The sequence below is a fragment of the Carassius auratus genome, chromosome 24, assembly GCF_003368295.1.
Source record: "Carassius auratus strain Wakin chromosome 24, ASM336829v1, whole genome shotgun sequence".
Lineage (NCBI taxonomy): Eukaryota > Metazoa > Chordata > Actinopteri > Cypriniformes > Cyprinidae > Carassius > Carassius auratus.
In genome coordinates this window covers 5,883,850-5,900,634 of record NC_039266.1, presented here as the reverse complement: position 1 = coordinate 5,900,634, position 16,785 = coordinate 5,883,850, and the positions used below count along the sequence as shown (strand labels likewise).

At 43.5% G+C, this 16,785-nt stretch overlaps 1 long non-coding RNA gene across 1 annotated transcript; it reads left to right on the top strand.

Moving 5' to 3' along the window:
- The first annotated feature begins 6,090 nt into the window (after positions 1–6,090).
- Positions 6,091–8,666, top strand: LOC113042187 (uncharacterized). The gene is made up of 2 exons (XR_003275548.1): positions 6,091–7,593; positions 7,697–8,666. It is a non-coding gene; the product is annotated as an uncharacterized LOC113042187 (long non-coding RNA).
- Positions 8,667–16,785: the final 8,119 nt, after the last annotated feature.

Genomic DNA, 16,785 nt, shown 5'->3' with positions numbered 1-16,785 from the left:
AATGTTAATTGACAAAAGACTTTAGGGAGTGAGCGTGATGATCCACACATAACCTCACCACTAAACATAACTGTCACTCACTGGGTCATAAGCAGATCTCATTAAAATGAATGAAAAAACCACCAATTCATTACATTTACATTTAGTCATCCAAGACAACAATGCAGCGACTATGTTCAAGGCTAAGAAAGGTAAGAATATGGTTAAAATAGTCCATGTGTTTCAACTTTAATTTTATGAAGCCTCAAAAAAAAAAATGTGTTCAAAGAAAACAATAAAAAAAAAATATTTATTCAAAAATGTATTCTGTTCTAGAACATCCATCTCTCTTTGTTTGTTGTCTGTATATTCTGGTTGAAATAAGTAAGACTGGGCAACAAATTGCAAGTATGCAGGTATGCATATTTGAGAAATGATCTTAGGATCAAATTTAGGATAGTTTCCACGCAACATTTTATAAATGAGGGCCCCAGGTTCTACATCAAAATGCTAACTTCTGCATCAGCAGCACCACACGCGTGCATCGTGAATGTGGGCTGAAGACTGGAATGGCAGAGAGGATATTGTAGAATAAGTAGTTCTTTTTGTTTCCTTTGCCCACAAAATTCTCATAGCTTCATAAAACTGAACTCGAAATCTGACACATGGACTATTTTATGATGTCTTTACTACCTGTCTGGCTTTAATGTGGTAGCTGCATTGCTGTTTATGGAGGGTCAGAAAGCTGTCAGATTTCATCAAAAATATCTTAATTTGTGTTCTGAAGATGAACAAAAGTCTTACGGGTTTAGAACAACATACAGAATTGTAATTTTTGTGTGAACTATCCCTTTAAGTGTCTTAAACTCTTTCTCCACCATTGACAACAATTTCTATCATTTATGAGAAAGCTTAAGCAGAATTTACAGTATTTGTTTTCTAGTAGGGGGTGTCATTACATATCTTCTGAAAGAGTACAGAATCTCTGAATCACTACATATAGGTGAAGAAGCAGAAACAGGAAATAGCATTAAACAGATGCAAAAATGTGGTCATCAAACATTATACAGCATGTAAATCAAAAATTGCCTAATGCTACGAATTGAAATGTCAAAGTGTTATAGGACTGTGCAAATTTTGAGGATATTGATGGAAGCGAATCTCTTGATCTATTTTTTTTCTGCACGTTCATATTCATACAAGGAAATATACTGAGGACCATGAAAGTTGTGGAAATTACCAAAATTAGCTAGCAAAAAAATTTTAATAAATAATTTGAGTTAAAAGGTTAGTTCTCCACACAACAAGGATGCAGTATTCTGATGACAACTTTCATGGACCTTGACACTGTTATTTACTTGGCAGTCAATTGGAAAGTCTCCGGCCTCCAGGTTTTTCATCCAAAGTATCTTAAATTGTGTTCTGAAGACAAAAAGTGCTTTTACAGGTTTGGAACGACATGGGGGTAACTTAAGTGATTAATGAGAAATTTTTCATTTTTGGGTGAACTAACCCTTTAACTTGTTACGAAGGAAGACTCGCACAGAGTATAAAATAATACAGTTGACGTTTATTGACAGCAACAGAGGTAAACGGATTAAAGGCAGATAATTGGGTTGTTCAATGCAGATGTTCACAGTACTGATGAGGAATGTAATGAGAGTCTTTTCCTTAAAGGAGACTGCGGATACAACGGATGGAGACTGGATGACAGGACACACCTCGGTGGAGCAATCGTGGGAGACACAGCAGAGACTTGGGAGGAGACACAAGCTGGAGAAGAGCACAGGAGGTAAGTTCACAAAGGAGGTAAGTATATCAAAGTTTCAATGGAATAGCATAGAGAGTCCACTTCATATGAATGAGACCGGACATTGGAGTGGAGTGAGGTGTGTGCAATCAGTAATCAGGTGAGGGTGTGCGCTATGATTGGGTGGTGAATGAGCCTGACTGATCTTTGACATAACTATTATGTACTGACATTTAAACTTAACCATATTACGAAACGTACTTAACCTTACCTGATTCCACCTCAACATCACCATGACAAAAAAAAGTATTCGATTGCTTGCTTTATTTATTTATTTCAGTTAAAGTCAGTTAAAGCTAAAGCCACCTTGAATCTTAAATAACACCTTATATAAATTTGGTCCAAAAATGTCTAATAAAACATATACTTGTTTATACATTGTCTATTTGGAGCAGCAAATTATTAATTACATGATTGCATTTAGTGTTATTGAAGCTGAACCAGGGTTGGAATATGTCAGTCTTTGGCTTTGTCATCTTTCATATCCGAGGTTTCTCTCAGACCAGGGCTATAGTGTTCCCGTTGGCATTTAAACGTTGAGTGTGAGAGATTTGCAGAGGCAGATATTTTGAGGTTGTCTCCTCCATGGCAAATCCAAGTCAGTCATTGACAGTTAATGAGGAGTGACACCGCGGAAACATGGACCTGCCTCGCCAACAAGGCACCTTTCATCTGCGCCTGTTTGCTTTTGCAGCTCTGCTTGAGAAAAGAAAATATACAGAAAATCCTGAAAACCTTGGATGAATAAATCCCAAGAGTGTGATTATGGCTGTTTTAGCTATTTAATATTTCTGTCAGCCTATTTAAACATTTCTATGGAAATGATGTTATTGTGAAGCACCTTTATTCTACACCATCACTGCACAACTCTATGTGATGAAATGCATGAATTATTTATGCATCATAAGTTCCTGCTTTACATTTTTGTTTTCACTCCACAAGTGAAAAAAGGAAGAAGAAAAAATAAAAATAATAATAATAACCCATTTACTGTATGCTTATTTTATTTTATTAATATATGTTTTGTTTTTGTTTTGTTTTTTATTCAAAGTTGGCATTCAATTTAATTTTGAGTGAACTATTCCTTTAATTTCAGGCACTGGTTGTAAAACATTGTAACCTTTTCTAGTTATTAATGTAAAAACAAGCAGTAACACTTTATTTTGAGCTGATGTTTTTACTATTACTGTTAATGTTAGAGTTTTGTTTAGGGTTAGTTGCTTGTAATTGTACATGATTTACTTATTATCATGGAAAGTATGTGTAACTACATCACCTTAAAACAAAGTGTTGCAAGTTTCTCAGCTATTTGAGCTCTACACAGGCTATTGGAGAGCCAAAAAAACATGGGTTAACATACATCAGCATTGTGCGTCAATGTTAGGATTGATGTTCTTTGGAACAAAGGCTCTATCGCCTCTGCACATTGACCCGAGAGGAAACCTCCCTCCTTTTTTAGTGGCTCGCACAGGAAGCAGCATTTGAAGCCATCATTTCCTCTCTGCCCTGCTCAAGACAGACCCTCTGACCGAGAAGATGAGCATGAAGTAGTTTGGAGTGCGACTGCTAGAGTTTATCAGAGCACGCTCCGCCACACCAGTGGCACAGGAACACAAGCTTGTTTTTCGTCTACTCTCTATCAGTTTCTCAGAGTCCTTCCTGTTTTTGAGGGAGCGTGGTGATCCCGGCCGACGAGCTGAGCACCCTGCCAACATAAATTGTGTGGGGAAAGGCATTGAGAACTTAGCAGCCAGAGGAGACTGTGGAGACACAGTCGAGGAAATGTCTGATTACAGGAAGATGGACATTCATGAAAACAAAGGGACATCCATATACAGAAACTTAGTGGATGGGTTCATGTTGACCAGCTATTCACTTATGCAACCTGTGACCCTTTAACCGCACTGACCTACTGTCATACACAATATGGCCTTAGAGGAATGCAATAAATAGATTAGTGTTGGCAAGAAATTAACATCGGAAGGTTTATTTGAACCAGTTCAAAAAGATGATTCATTGGTTCCTTTTAGAACCATTGTGTCTCAATTTGACTTTGTTTTTAAGAAGTCTCTTTTGCTCACCAAGCGTGCATTTATTTTATCAGAAGTACAACAAAAATTGTAAATAAATTTAATATTTTGATTATGACTGGTGATTTCTGAAGGATCATGTGACACTGAAGACTGGAGTAACAATGCTGAAAATTTTGCTTTGATCACAGGAATAAATTACATTTGAAAATATATTTAAATAGAAAGCGGATATATTTAATAGTAAAAAAAAAAAAATTCACCGTATTACTGCTATAATATCACTACTGTTTGATCAAATAAATGCAGGCTTGGTTAGCATATGACAATTCTTTAAAAAAAATACAAAAATAAAAAAAATAAAAACTTTACAAATCTTACTGACTGGTAGTGTGTGTCTGTGTGTATAATCATTTAACAAAATAATATAATGCTTAGTTCAATGTTGTTATGTTCAAATGAGTTATAAAAGGGTTTAGAAACCACATAGGTTTTATGTTTTTCAAGGTTTTTTGGCCACCTAGTATATTTTCACAAGAGTTGAAATTCCAAAATTATAATCCAAAGTTATAATTAATAATAATAATAATAATAATAATAATAATAATAATGATAATAATAATAATAACAATAATAATAATAATAATAATAATAAAAGCACACACTTTTCTTATCTTCCAAATATTTTGATGTCTGTGATGTTCAGGTTTTGGTCTGTCAACAAACAACAGCAAGATTTGGGAAGATTTTACATGCTGACTTTCTTAGCACTCTTAACACATCCAGCAGAGGCTGCTACGGATCGTCATGTCAGGCTAAAATCTCAGAGTCTGGCCCAATAAATCTACTTGTGTTCAGTTGGTTTCTCAATGCTTAAAAGGGCCCTTGGCACCGCTTATTGTGCACTGTTGACTGCTAAATTAAAAAGTGCACTCATCCTCTGTGAGAAAAGCCACCATGACAGGGGAAAAGAAACTGAAAAGGGGGAAAGCATTTTAAAGTGTTATTGTTCCTGTAGTATGAGAGGGTATTCATTTTACGAGGCTATTCATTATGAGGTATTTGAGCTTGCCATTCACTCCACTATTGTGTTTTTCTATAGCAATAGCAATTACGAGCCTCTCATAAATGAAAACAGCAGTGTGAGGAGGGCTGCGATCAGTTTAATAACTCAGCATTACTGCACCACAGGGTTCTTGAGTGCTCAGTAAAACAGGTGCTGAAATAAATTCTTTGGCAGTGGCAAATGTTCACCTTGAGAGCAAAAGTGAAAGAGATGAGAAATCATGCAGGGGATGCCCAGGCTGTCAATGAAATTAAGGCCAACATGATTTTTTTTCTTTTTTCTTGCTAAGATTTTTATTTTTATTCAGATTATAAAAGTACATATTTTGTCACATGCGTTTCTTGCTGACTTTAAGAATATGCACCCCAATTCGTAAGTGTATACACTGCACTAAAATATACTTTACTGGTGATATGAAAGATTGTACCTTGACGTGTGACTCAAAACCCTTGTCATGTAATTTAAAAGAGAGACAGAGAGAGAGAGAGAGAGAGACAGAGAGAGAGACAGAGAGAGAGAGAGAGAGAGAGAGAGAGAGAGTGACAGACTAATTTATTTTGTCTGATAATACAATCTGGTATATTGTATATCAGAATTTTAAATATATTTGCAATTACATTTGTCATCATGACGTTGCAATTAAAATATAAAATAGATATTATAGATAACTAAAATAGATGGAAAGAAAATAACAAAAATAGATGGAAAGTTGCAAATAAGTCGAGTCAAGTCATTTTTATTTATACAGAGCTGTATTCAGTGGTGGGCAGTCAAGGTCAACAGGGACTTCTCTTTGCCCTATAAAAATTCAAATGATTTATTATTATTATTATTATTATTATTATTATTATTATTATTATTATTATTATTATTATTATTTAGGTATACTTTTAATTTGTGTAATGTCCACAAAATGGCCTATGATTAGTTTTGTTGAGGTTGAACTGAAATATCCTACATTAAAAAAAAAAAAAAAATTCTGTGGCCAGCACTACAGATCTACCCTTTTTTTTTTCAAAGACGTTACATATGATTTGTAACTAGCATTAGTGACATAATCATCAGCCAATCAAAATTTGATGTACAAAGACAACTCGCCTAGTGACGCCGTAGTGGCCGGTGCATACACCAGATCTTGTCGCCGATCTATTAAAAATTCATTTTTTTAAGGCTTTCTTTTAGAGACAAAAGAGGAGTAACTGAGAAAGAATAAACCACACCCAAGCTGAATTTGCTAATAAAGGTCTTGTGTGCCATTTCAAAGATTGAATATACAAGTGCTACAGTATGTGTGGCTAACAGTTAACATTAGTGTCACGGGGTGGCTAAGGCCGCAACTTTAGGCCAAGGTTGTTGTTGTGGCGGGGAGCACTTCCAGGAAAAATAAGCTGGAATAGAAGATAACGAGGATAAACGCTGGCAGCTGTGTGGGGGAAAATGCGTAAGCAGGTGATTGGATTGGGAGGGAAATAAAAAGAGTTGGCGTTTAAGACAAGGGAGCAGAGAGGAATGATTGGGGAAGACACAGCAGGAAGGGAGGAAGGATCGGTGAAGATGGAGGAAGGAGAGAGGAAGGATCAGTGAAGACACAGGAAGAGAAGAGGAAGGAATCAGCGGAGATGCAGTAGTGACACAGCGAAGAATGAACTGGAGATGGATGTTTGGAAATGACACTGTAGTGAGAGTCCTGTTTTGTATCAGTATACGGAGAGTTCATTGGTTGAGACTGTCGTATGGGCCCGCACTCTGCCTTAAGGATCTGAGGTTTGTGCATGCTGTGCTGAGTTTCAATTATCACGTGTGAATTGAGTTTGTTGTAGTGTATAAACGAGTGTGGGATGATGCAGAGTGTACAGGCGACCAACATATAATCCCTGACTAAAGCTGTGAATGAAGAATCCGCTAAAGCGGTGAAGTGTATTTACCTTTCTTCTCTCTGTCTGAGCCCTGAATGAAGCATCAGCTAAAGCTGTGAATGAAGAACCTGCAAAGTGGTGAAGTATATGTACCCTCCACTCTCTGTCTGAGCCCAGTGAAGAACCTGCTAAAGCTGTGAATGAAGAACCTACGGAAGTGGTGAAGTATAATTATCTCCATTCTCTCTGTGTGAATCCAGCGAAGAGCCTGTTAAAGCTGTGAAGTTGAGGAGCCTGTTAACACTGTGAAATATATGTACCTCACTTTCTCTCTGTCTGAGTCCAGTGAAGAGCCTGTTAAAATTGTGAAGTGTATTGGCCTCTCTCTATCTTCAGTCTGAGTCCAGTGAAGAACCTGCTGAAGCGGAGAAGTATAATTACCTCCCTTCTCTCTGTCTGAGCTCAGTGAAGAGCCTGTTAAAGCTGTGACTTATATGTACCTCCTCTCTCCCTGTCTGAGTTTAGTGAAAAGCCTGCAGAGTCACTGAAGTGAGTTATCTGCTGTTGTCGATCTGCTACCATTGTAGGACCCGTGACATATGGAATTGAGTATCCATTGACTTGACCATTCATATTGAATCTGTGTGAAGCCCTGCAGAGTCACTGAAATAGTGCTGTAACCCCACTGAACGGAGATAGCCGCTGATGATATCCCTACTGAGGACTCGAAGAACGGAGTTACCATCAAGCTTTCACCATCTGGCGCTGTAGCCACTCTGGCTGTATTCACCTTACTGTGTTGGTAGTGGAGGAGGGGAACTTGAGCTACACATGCAGTCACTCAACCTGGAGGTAGGAAGCTCGTACCTCTTTTAGAGACATTTCTTTTAAATAAATTAATAAATGTGTTAACTTTGAATTCTTGTGGTCTACCTTCTTCTCCGGTGCGGGGTAGCTCCTCAAGAAGGGTGGAAGTGGGGGTGTCGGCCGGCAGGGAGTGCCTCCACACCCCCGGCTCGGCCCGTGACAAAGTGGTGTAGTCGGCAGGGTTCCCACCTTGAGTTGAGCACCCGTATTCCAGGAGATGGCGGACGAAGAGGCACCTGCGGATAGACCCCAAGCGAGACAACCGGGGACAACCACCTGCGAGATATGGCGAGTGGGTCATGGTGCAGGAGTTCTAGGCACTAGAACCCATTGGTGGGGGAGGATGTCACGGGGTGATAAAGGCCGGAACTATAGGCCGAGGTTGTTGTTGTGGCGGGGAGCACTTCCAGAGTAAAACAAGGCCGGTTCCGGGGATACACGGAAGCAGGAAAAATACGCTGGAATAGAAGATAACGAGGATAAAAGCTGGCAGCTGTGCAGGGGAAAATGCGTAAGCAGGTGATTGGATTGGGAGGGAAATAAAAAGAGAAGGGAGCAGAGAGGAAGGATTGGGGAAGACGCAGGAGGAAGGGAGGAAGGATCGGTGAAGATGGAGGAAGGAGGGAGGAAGGATCAGCGAAGACACAGGAAGAGAAGAGGAAGGAATCAGCGGAGACGCAGTAGTGATACAGCGAGGAATGAACTGAAGATGGATGTTTGGAAATGGCACTGTAGTGAGAGTCCTGTTTTTTTATCAGTATATGGAGAGTTCATTTGTTGAGACTGTCGTATGGGCCCGCACTCTGCCTTAAGGATCTGAGGTCCGTGCATGCTGTGCTGATGATATCCCTACTGACGACTCAAAGAACGGAGTTACCATCAAGCCTTCGCCATCTGGCGCCATAGCCACTTGGGCTGTATTCACATTGTATTCACGTGTTGGTAGTGGAGGAGAGGAACTAGAGCTACACATACAGTAACCTAACCTGGAGGGAGGAAGCTCATAACGCTTTAGAGACATTTTTTTTAATTAAATTAATAAATGTGTTAACTTTGAATTCTGGTGGTCTGCCTCATTCTCCGGTGCGGGGTAGCTCCTTAAGAAGGGTGGAAGTGGTGGTGTCGGCCGACAGGGAGTGCCTCCACACCCCCGGCTCGTTCCGTGACATTAGCGCCGATCAAAACAAGTTATTTGGCCATGTTTCCTTTTTAATATGAGTAAAGTGACATGGAATGACAGAAGCATGGACTTTATTTATAAGTGGCAGGTGAGTGCTTTGTTTGAGTATTGTCTCATGTATATGAAGGTGTACATGGTGCATTGATAATACTGTGGTGTTTGGATGTCCAGCATTTGTAAACTTTTGCTGCTGTGGGCGTGGCGTCATTTTAGAGTGAAGAGAATGTTCATAGTGACCCATGTATAGGTGGATTACTTTTACTGATCCATGCAAGGAAAATTACTCTGCATGTGACCTCAAGTATATTGTTGTTAGGAATGTCGGCCAAATTAATTACACCACCCCCACTTTCTGGGATAGGGGAATTTAACAATTATATTTTTAACACAGTTGGTTCAAATAAATGAACAAGAAGCCAGAGTATAGAAAGGTTAATACTTCATTAGAATGACAGGTAAAATCCTTTTCCACAGATAATGTCATTAAATAACAACCAGGTTTACATAAATGTTCCTAAAAATGTTATGCATTTAGCAATTAAATGACATTTAAAAAAAAAAAAACAATAATAATAAAAAAAAACTAATGAATATGATACCCAAGATAGGGCTGTAACAATGATCGAGTCTTCGAGATCCAAGTGCGAGAACTACATAGGTTTATTAAGATACAACAAGCAGTGAGAAGAGTAGGAAGACGATCGCATATGAGGTAGCTGAAACCCTGCAGAGTTGCATTCACACAGTGCTTTCTGATCATCATCATCACGGAAAAAAATCTTAAAACACATTAGCGGGCATATTATTCTAACATCTCATTAAATTAAATTCCTGGGCATAAAAAGCATAATTACTTCCACTAAATTGTTGAGAGCAGCAGTCACATACATGAGCACAAATGCTGTTTCATTAAAGCCCGCAAGACTTTACACATCACCTGTCCATTAAAGGCATAGCAAGCTCGGTTACATCCACCCTCTCTTTCAAATTCACCATCCCAGATAACAACACTTGCCCATCATACCCATCCTAATCCCAAGGTCTAAAAGGAACATACTGTATATGGAATTTACTGAGGATGAATTTGGGGGAACTTGATTCTCTGGGGATCGTACTGGCCTTGGGAGGTTAAATGGATTTGAATGCCCTCATTCTAAGAGACCGGCATAAACAGACTTCTGCTAGTTCCTTTTTAATTACTGTTCTAATCGATCATGGGGGCCAGGAATTGGTTCACAGAAGTCAAGAAAATCAGATACCCGCTCAACTGGACACTGGGAATCTAGAGGGTCAGTGGCTGTTTGGTCCTACTCCCGCTCACCAGAATATTCCTTAGCTGCTACTGCTGGTGGTGAACCTCCCTCCTGGGATCCATGTAAAACCACAATTTCCTCCACTGACATTTCCTCCTCCTCAGTCAGTTTCCTCTAATGACCATACTCTAGCAGGAATCCTGCTGAAGGACAAATCGCCTCAACTACACATTATCTGAAGGTACATACCCATTTAGGAAGCTCTCAAAAATCTGAGTGGTGTACATTCTTTAAGTGCACTGCAGAGTCTTGTTGTCGAATTGTCTTACCTTATAAATGGTGCCTACCCCATCCAAACACTCTCATCTAAATACACCTTAGAGCCGACACATCTTGAATCTTATGCTGGCCTGGGAAATTATTCTTACACTGAACCAGAGTACCTACTGGCAAAATAGGCACAGACTGTGGATGATGACGTGCTCGCTGATCTGCTGTCACTCTCAGCTGTTCCTTAGTCTTAATGTACACCAAAGTCAAATGGTCCCAATGACTCACCACCCAATCTGGAGCCGTTGCTGGCATAATCTCTTTCTCAGTCCCTAAAAGGGCATCCACAGGACGCCTTGGCTTTTGGCCAAACATAAGCTAATAGGGGGAGTAGCCAGTGGATTGATGGGAAGAGGTATTATAGGCAAAGAGTAACTGTGGTAAAAACTGTGGCCATCCCCTTTTTTTCTCAATGAGCAGAGTACACAATAGATGTGCAAAGTGTGATCAAATCTTTCACACTGCCCATTTCTCTCAGGATGCTATACTGTGGTCCTACTCTTCTGTATTCTGTAAAGCTGGCACAGTCACTTAAGCAATTCTCCTTCAAAATTTCACTCCTGATTGGAATGGATATGTTTTGGCACCCCATAAATATAGAACCACCTCTCTGTCAGGATATGAGCCACAGTGCTAACCTTTTGATCTCGAGTTGGGTAAGCTTGAGTGAACTTAGAAAACACATCGGTAACAACAAGCACATTCTCACATCCATTGCTTGCCTGTTCTAAAAGAGAACGAGAATTTCCAAGGGCCTTGAAGCTATCAAATGCCCAATGGTTATCCAAACTTTTGGGAGTATGGCCTTGGAAACTACACAGCACTCACATTGAATACACCATTGTTTAAAATAGTGTAGCAGACTGGGCCAGTAACATCTCTCCCTCACCAAAGTGGTTGTCCTCTCTATATCTTGATGACCATGATGGTCATGAAGACCCTCCAAAACTTCATTCCTTAAGACCCCAGGCAATAGAACCTGTAGAGCCGCGTTTCCACCGATGGAACTTTACTCAGGAACTAGGGACTAGGGAAATGTGTTTCACCAATTTCGTAGACGATCAGCTCCACACGATCAGTGGGAGCTCAGTTCTCATGTATCTGCCTAGAGCAATCTCAGCTCGGCTAGTCCTTCTGACATTTGCCACTGGCTTTGATGTCTCTTTAGTGGTTAAACATACAATATAATTATTTTTGGGTAAATCTAATAGGTAATATTTGGTCTGTATTCTATTTATCTCTATGTTAAAATAAAAATATTACCAGAATTACCGGACTTGACACTCCTGAGTCGACTGCGCAAAGTCCGAACTACAGAGGATCCAAGTTCGAAATTTGTGCACTTTGTTTTGAGAAATGCGTGCAGACCTATGACACCAGACTATTTGCCTAATCTTCACGGTACTTTATACCATGGTGGAAAAGCACAAAGTAACTGGTCTGGGGGAAAAAAGGTTCCTGGTACAATTTTTCCGGGTAATTTCGTGGAGACGCAGCATAGTACTCTAATCTTCCCTGGAGGCAAGAAAACTTCCCTATACAAAACTCTGTCTTTCTGTCGAACACGTTTCTACTGGCGATCCAGCTTCAGTACTTCCCTATACTCCTCAACCCTTTTATAACGAATAGGGGCCACTGCTCTTCGCAAGTATTTCAAAAATTCAGCAATGTGATAATCTGCAGCTTGCAGAGTTTGCATGTCTGCCATCTCACGGAAAAGTACAGCTGCTCTTTTAGGGTAAAAAAGGTTAGGGTAAAATTAGGAACAGATCTTAAACACTGGACTGATGAAAGTACCTGAGGCAAGGTTATGCCAGAAACAACCTTCCCAACACTAATAGTGTCACGGTGCAGGGTGCCGTCTCAGCTTCCCCTGTGGTCTGTGTTGTCCTGTCTGTTCAGTAGCTCGTGGTCTGGGCAATCAGCGCTAATCATGGCGGGGTTGTGCAGATCACGAGCTTATTCTCCCCATCTGTCGCTCAGTCCCCCACTCCCTCTTTTGTCTCTGCTTTTCTGTCTGTGGTCGTGAGTAGATTGTTTTGTCTTTGCCCATGTTTTGCACTGTTTCTCTGTATCAGTCTCACCTTCTGTTCTTGTGCCAAAGGATCCGTAACTCGGAGATCCGGCAGCGCGAGTGGTCCGCAGTGTGCTGGCCAGCTCGGAGATCTGTGTGCGCTAGAGCTTTTCGTTATTGTTTATGTTATTTTGTGTTTTGTGGCGAGAATAAAGATTCTCCTTTTCTAAACTCTGCATCTGAGTCCTCTGTCTAGTACGCACCCCGTGACAGAATCTACTCATGGATTCAGCAGAGGAAACGGAGCTGCGCCGAGCTCTTCAGCAGCAGGGCTCTCTTCTGGGTCGACAGCAGGAGGAAATTGCAGCGTCTCGTCGAGCCTACTCGGAGATCGCTCTCCAGCTCAACCGGCTAGCCGAAAGGCTTGACCAGCTAAGGCCAACCCCTCAGCTGCCCCGTCTGTTCCGGATGCCCCGTCTGTCCCACCTGCTCCTCGCCACGCGGAACCGCGACTCAATCCACCTGCTCCATACCCGGGTAAGCCCGACTCATGTCGATCATTTCTGTCCCAGTGTTCGCTGATTTTTACTCTCCAGCCTTCCTGTTTCCCCACGGAGCAATCCCGGGTGGCGTTCGTCATCACTCTCCTGGTTGGTCAAGCGAGAGAGTGGGGAACGGCTATGTGGGACAGCAAACATGACTGTTGTGCGTCGTTTGAGGCATTCTCGAGGGAGCTGCGCAAGGTGTTTGACAGCTCGGCACACGGTATTGAGGCAGCACGAGCATTGTCGCTGCTTCAGCAGAGAGAGCAGTCGGTGTCCGGTTACTCTATTCAGTTCCGCACGCTCACCGCGTCCTGCGGCTGGAATGAGAAGGCTCTCTGGGATCACTTCTTCCACGGCCTGGCTGAGCAGGTGAAGGACGAGATCTATTCACTAGAGCTGCCCCCTGGCTTGGATGGGCTTATCGATCTCGCCATTCGGGTCGATGACCGGATTACTCTCCGTTCTCTGCACCGTAGAGAGGGGATTCCCCATGAACACGTCACTGGGGTTCCGTATGCTGCAGCTTGTGACACGATGTCTCAACGCCACATCCTCCCGGAGGAGGAGCCCATGCAGATTGGGAGAGCACGGCTGACTATAGGAGAGCGACGCCGTCGCCTGGATAATCAGCTCTGTCTGTACTGCGGTGAGGCGGGTCACGTGGTAGCGGCGTGCCCTGTGGCAGGGCGACGCTTTTCACGCAAGGGAGAGCGCATGGTGAGCGTCACTACAACTTGACTGCCACCTTGTGGCCGTTCAGAGTTCCAAGCTTCAGTACAGTTTGGGGGAGCTGTTTTCCAGGTTTCAGCATTGATTGACTCTGGAGCGGAGGGCGACTTCATGGATTCCAGACTGGCAGCTCGTCTGGGGATTTCGGCTGTTGCACTGGCCGAACCTATTTCTGCCAGGACACTTTGTGGCACCCATCTCACTAATATCACTCACACCACTCAGTTTGTCACATTAACTTTGTCGGGAAATCATGCTGAGGAGATTAGATTTCACCTCATTCACTCACCCACCGCTCCAGTGGTGTTGGGTCACACCTGGTTGGTTAAACATAACCCTCATATTGATTGGGCCCGTAGTTCTATTTTGGCTTGGAGCCCTTTTTGTTTAGCTCAGTGTTTGGGTGCTGCTTTTCCCCCTGTCTTGTCTCATTCTGTGTTGCAGGAGGAGCTGACTAACTTGGTGGATGTACCGGAGGCTTGCCATGATTTGAGAGCGGTTTTCAGTAGGTCCCGAGCTTCATCTCTGCCTCCACACCACCCATACGACTGTGCGATTGACCTGCTTCCTGGCACTTCTCCACCTAGGGGGCGCCTTTACTCTCTGTCGGGTCCGGAGCGGGAGGCCATGGAGAGGTATATTCATTATTCTCTGGTAGCAGGCATTATCCGTCCCTCATCCTCTCCAGCCGGGGCGGGGTTCTTCTTCGTGGAGAAGAAGGATGGTTCGCTGCGCCCCTGTATTGACTATCGGGGGTTGAATGACATCACGGTAAAGAATCATTATCCTTTGCCGTTGATGTCATCGGCCTTCGAGCTCCTTCAGGGGGCAACCATCTTTACGAAGTTGGACCTACGCAGTGCTTATCACTTGGTTCGGATTAGGGAGGGGGACGAATGGAAGACCGCCTTTAACACCCAAACAGGGCACTTTGAGTACTTAGTTATGCCGTTTGGGCTTTCCAACTCCCCGGCGTTCTTTCAGGCACTCGTCAACGACGTGCTCCGAGACATGGTCGATCGGTTTGTTTTTGTTTATACCGACGACATCCTTATTTTTTCCCAGAATGAGCGCGATCATGTCCAGCACGTCAGGCGAGTGCTCCAGCGGCTGCTGGAGAATCGTTTATTCGTCAAGTTGGAGAAGTGTGAGTTTCACGCACAGTCGGTTCCGTTCCTGGGTTTTATTCTCTCGCCTGAAGGTATCCGAATGGATCTCGCCAAGGTAAATGCAGTTGCTGATTGGCCCACCCCAGATTGTCGTAGAGCGGTCCAGCGCTTTCTGGGGTTTGCCAATTTTTACAGGCGGTTCATTCGGAATTTTAGCCAAATCGCCCTTCCTCTGACTGATCTCACCTCCACAAAGAGACGATTCTGTTGGTCGTCGCAGGCCCAAGCTGCGTTTGAGAACCTTAAGTGACGATTTGTTTCGGCCCCCATTTTAACGACCCCTGACCCATCTCGTCAGTTCATTGTTGGGGTTGGATGCATCTGAGGTGGGGGTGGGGGCAGTTTTGTCTCAAAGAACAACTTCAGACGAGAGAATACATCCCTGCGCTTTTTTTTCTCATCGTTTAACCCCCGCGGAACGGAACTATGATATTGGGAATAGGGAGTTACTAGCTGTCAAGCTGGCCCTGGAGGAGTGGCGTCACTGGTTAGAGGGAGCGCGATTTCTGTTTAACGTTTGGACTCATCATAAGAATCTTGAGTACATTCGCACCGCCAGGAGAATAAACTCTAGGCAGGCTCGCTGGGCATTATTTTTCGGACGCTTCAGGTTTACCATTTCTTATCGCCCAGGCTCTAAGAATAGTAAACCTGACATGCTGTCGCGGGTTTTTGAGGCTGAGGCTAGTCCCACCCTCCCAGTGGCCATTTTGCATCCTGAACGGGTTGTGGCTGCGGTCACCTGGGGGGTGGAGTCCAAGGTCCGCGCGGCACAACGACATGCTTCTGTTCCCACTGGATGCCCAGAGGGTTTGCTCTTTGTACCTGAGTCAGTCCGAACTAGCGTACTTCAGTGGGGCCACTCTTCTAGTCTAGTTTGCCACCCTGGAGCTACTCGTACTTGTAGGTTAATCAAGCAGCGGTTTTGGTGGCCGTCTGTGGCTCAGGATGCTCGACGGTTTGTGTCGGCCTGTCCAATTTGCGCTTCGGGTAAGGGATCCAATTGACCCCCTGCAGGGCTACTTCAGCCGTTGTCGGTCCCTTCGCGGCCCTGGTCACACATAGCGATGGACTTTGTGACTGGCTTGCCTCCATCTAGGGGCAAGACGGTGGTTCTCACTGTGGTGGACAGGTTCTCAAAGGCGGTCCATTTTATTCCCCTCCCCAAATTGCCGTCAGCGAGGGAGACAGCGACTACGGTCTTAGATCATGTTTCCGTATTCATGGCCTCCCGGTGAACGTGGTTTCTGACAGAGGTCCCCAGTTTGTGTCTAGGTTTTGGACAGAGTTCTGTCGACAGCTGGGGGCGACTGCAAGCCTATCTTCCGGTTATCACCCACAGACTAATGGTCAGGCCGAGCGTGCAAACCAAGATTTGGAGAGAGTCCTGCGCTGTGTGGCGTCTGCTGAACCGTCATCTTGGAGTTCCAGGTTGACCATGGTAGAGTATGCGCATAACTCCCTCCCGGTCTCATCTACGGGTTTGTCTCCCTTCCAGTGCTGTTTAGGCTACCAGTCACCTCTATTCCCCTCTCAAGAATCCGATGCCGTTGTTCCCTCCGCGCATGCGTTTATTCAGAGATGCCTCCATACTTGGAGGATCGCCAGAGAAGCCCTCACTCGGACTGGCGAGAGGAACAAGGTATCGGCGGACCGTCACCGTACTAAGCCCACACTTTACGTGTGTGGTCAGAGAGTCTGGTTGTCTACTAAGGACATTAACTTCGGACTGCCCTCACGTAAACTGGGACCCAAATTTGTTGGACCGTTTATCATAGCCAAGGTGCTTAGTCCGGTGTCAGTTCGGCTCAAATTACCCCCTCAGTTTAGAAGGATCCAACCGGTTTTCCATGTTTCGAAGATTAAATCCGCCTTTCGCTCCCCCCTTCAGCCCCTGACCTCTGCCCCTCCGCCTCCTAGGCTCATCGAGGGGTCGCCTGCCTATACTGTACGGCGG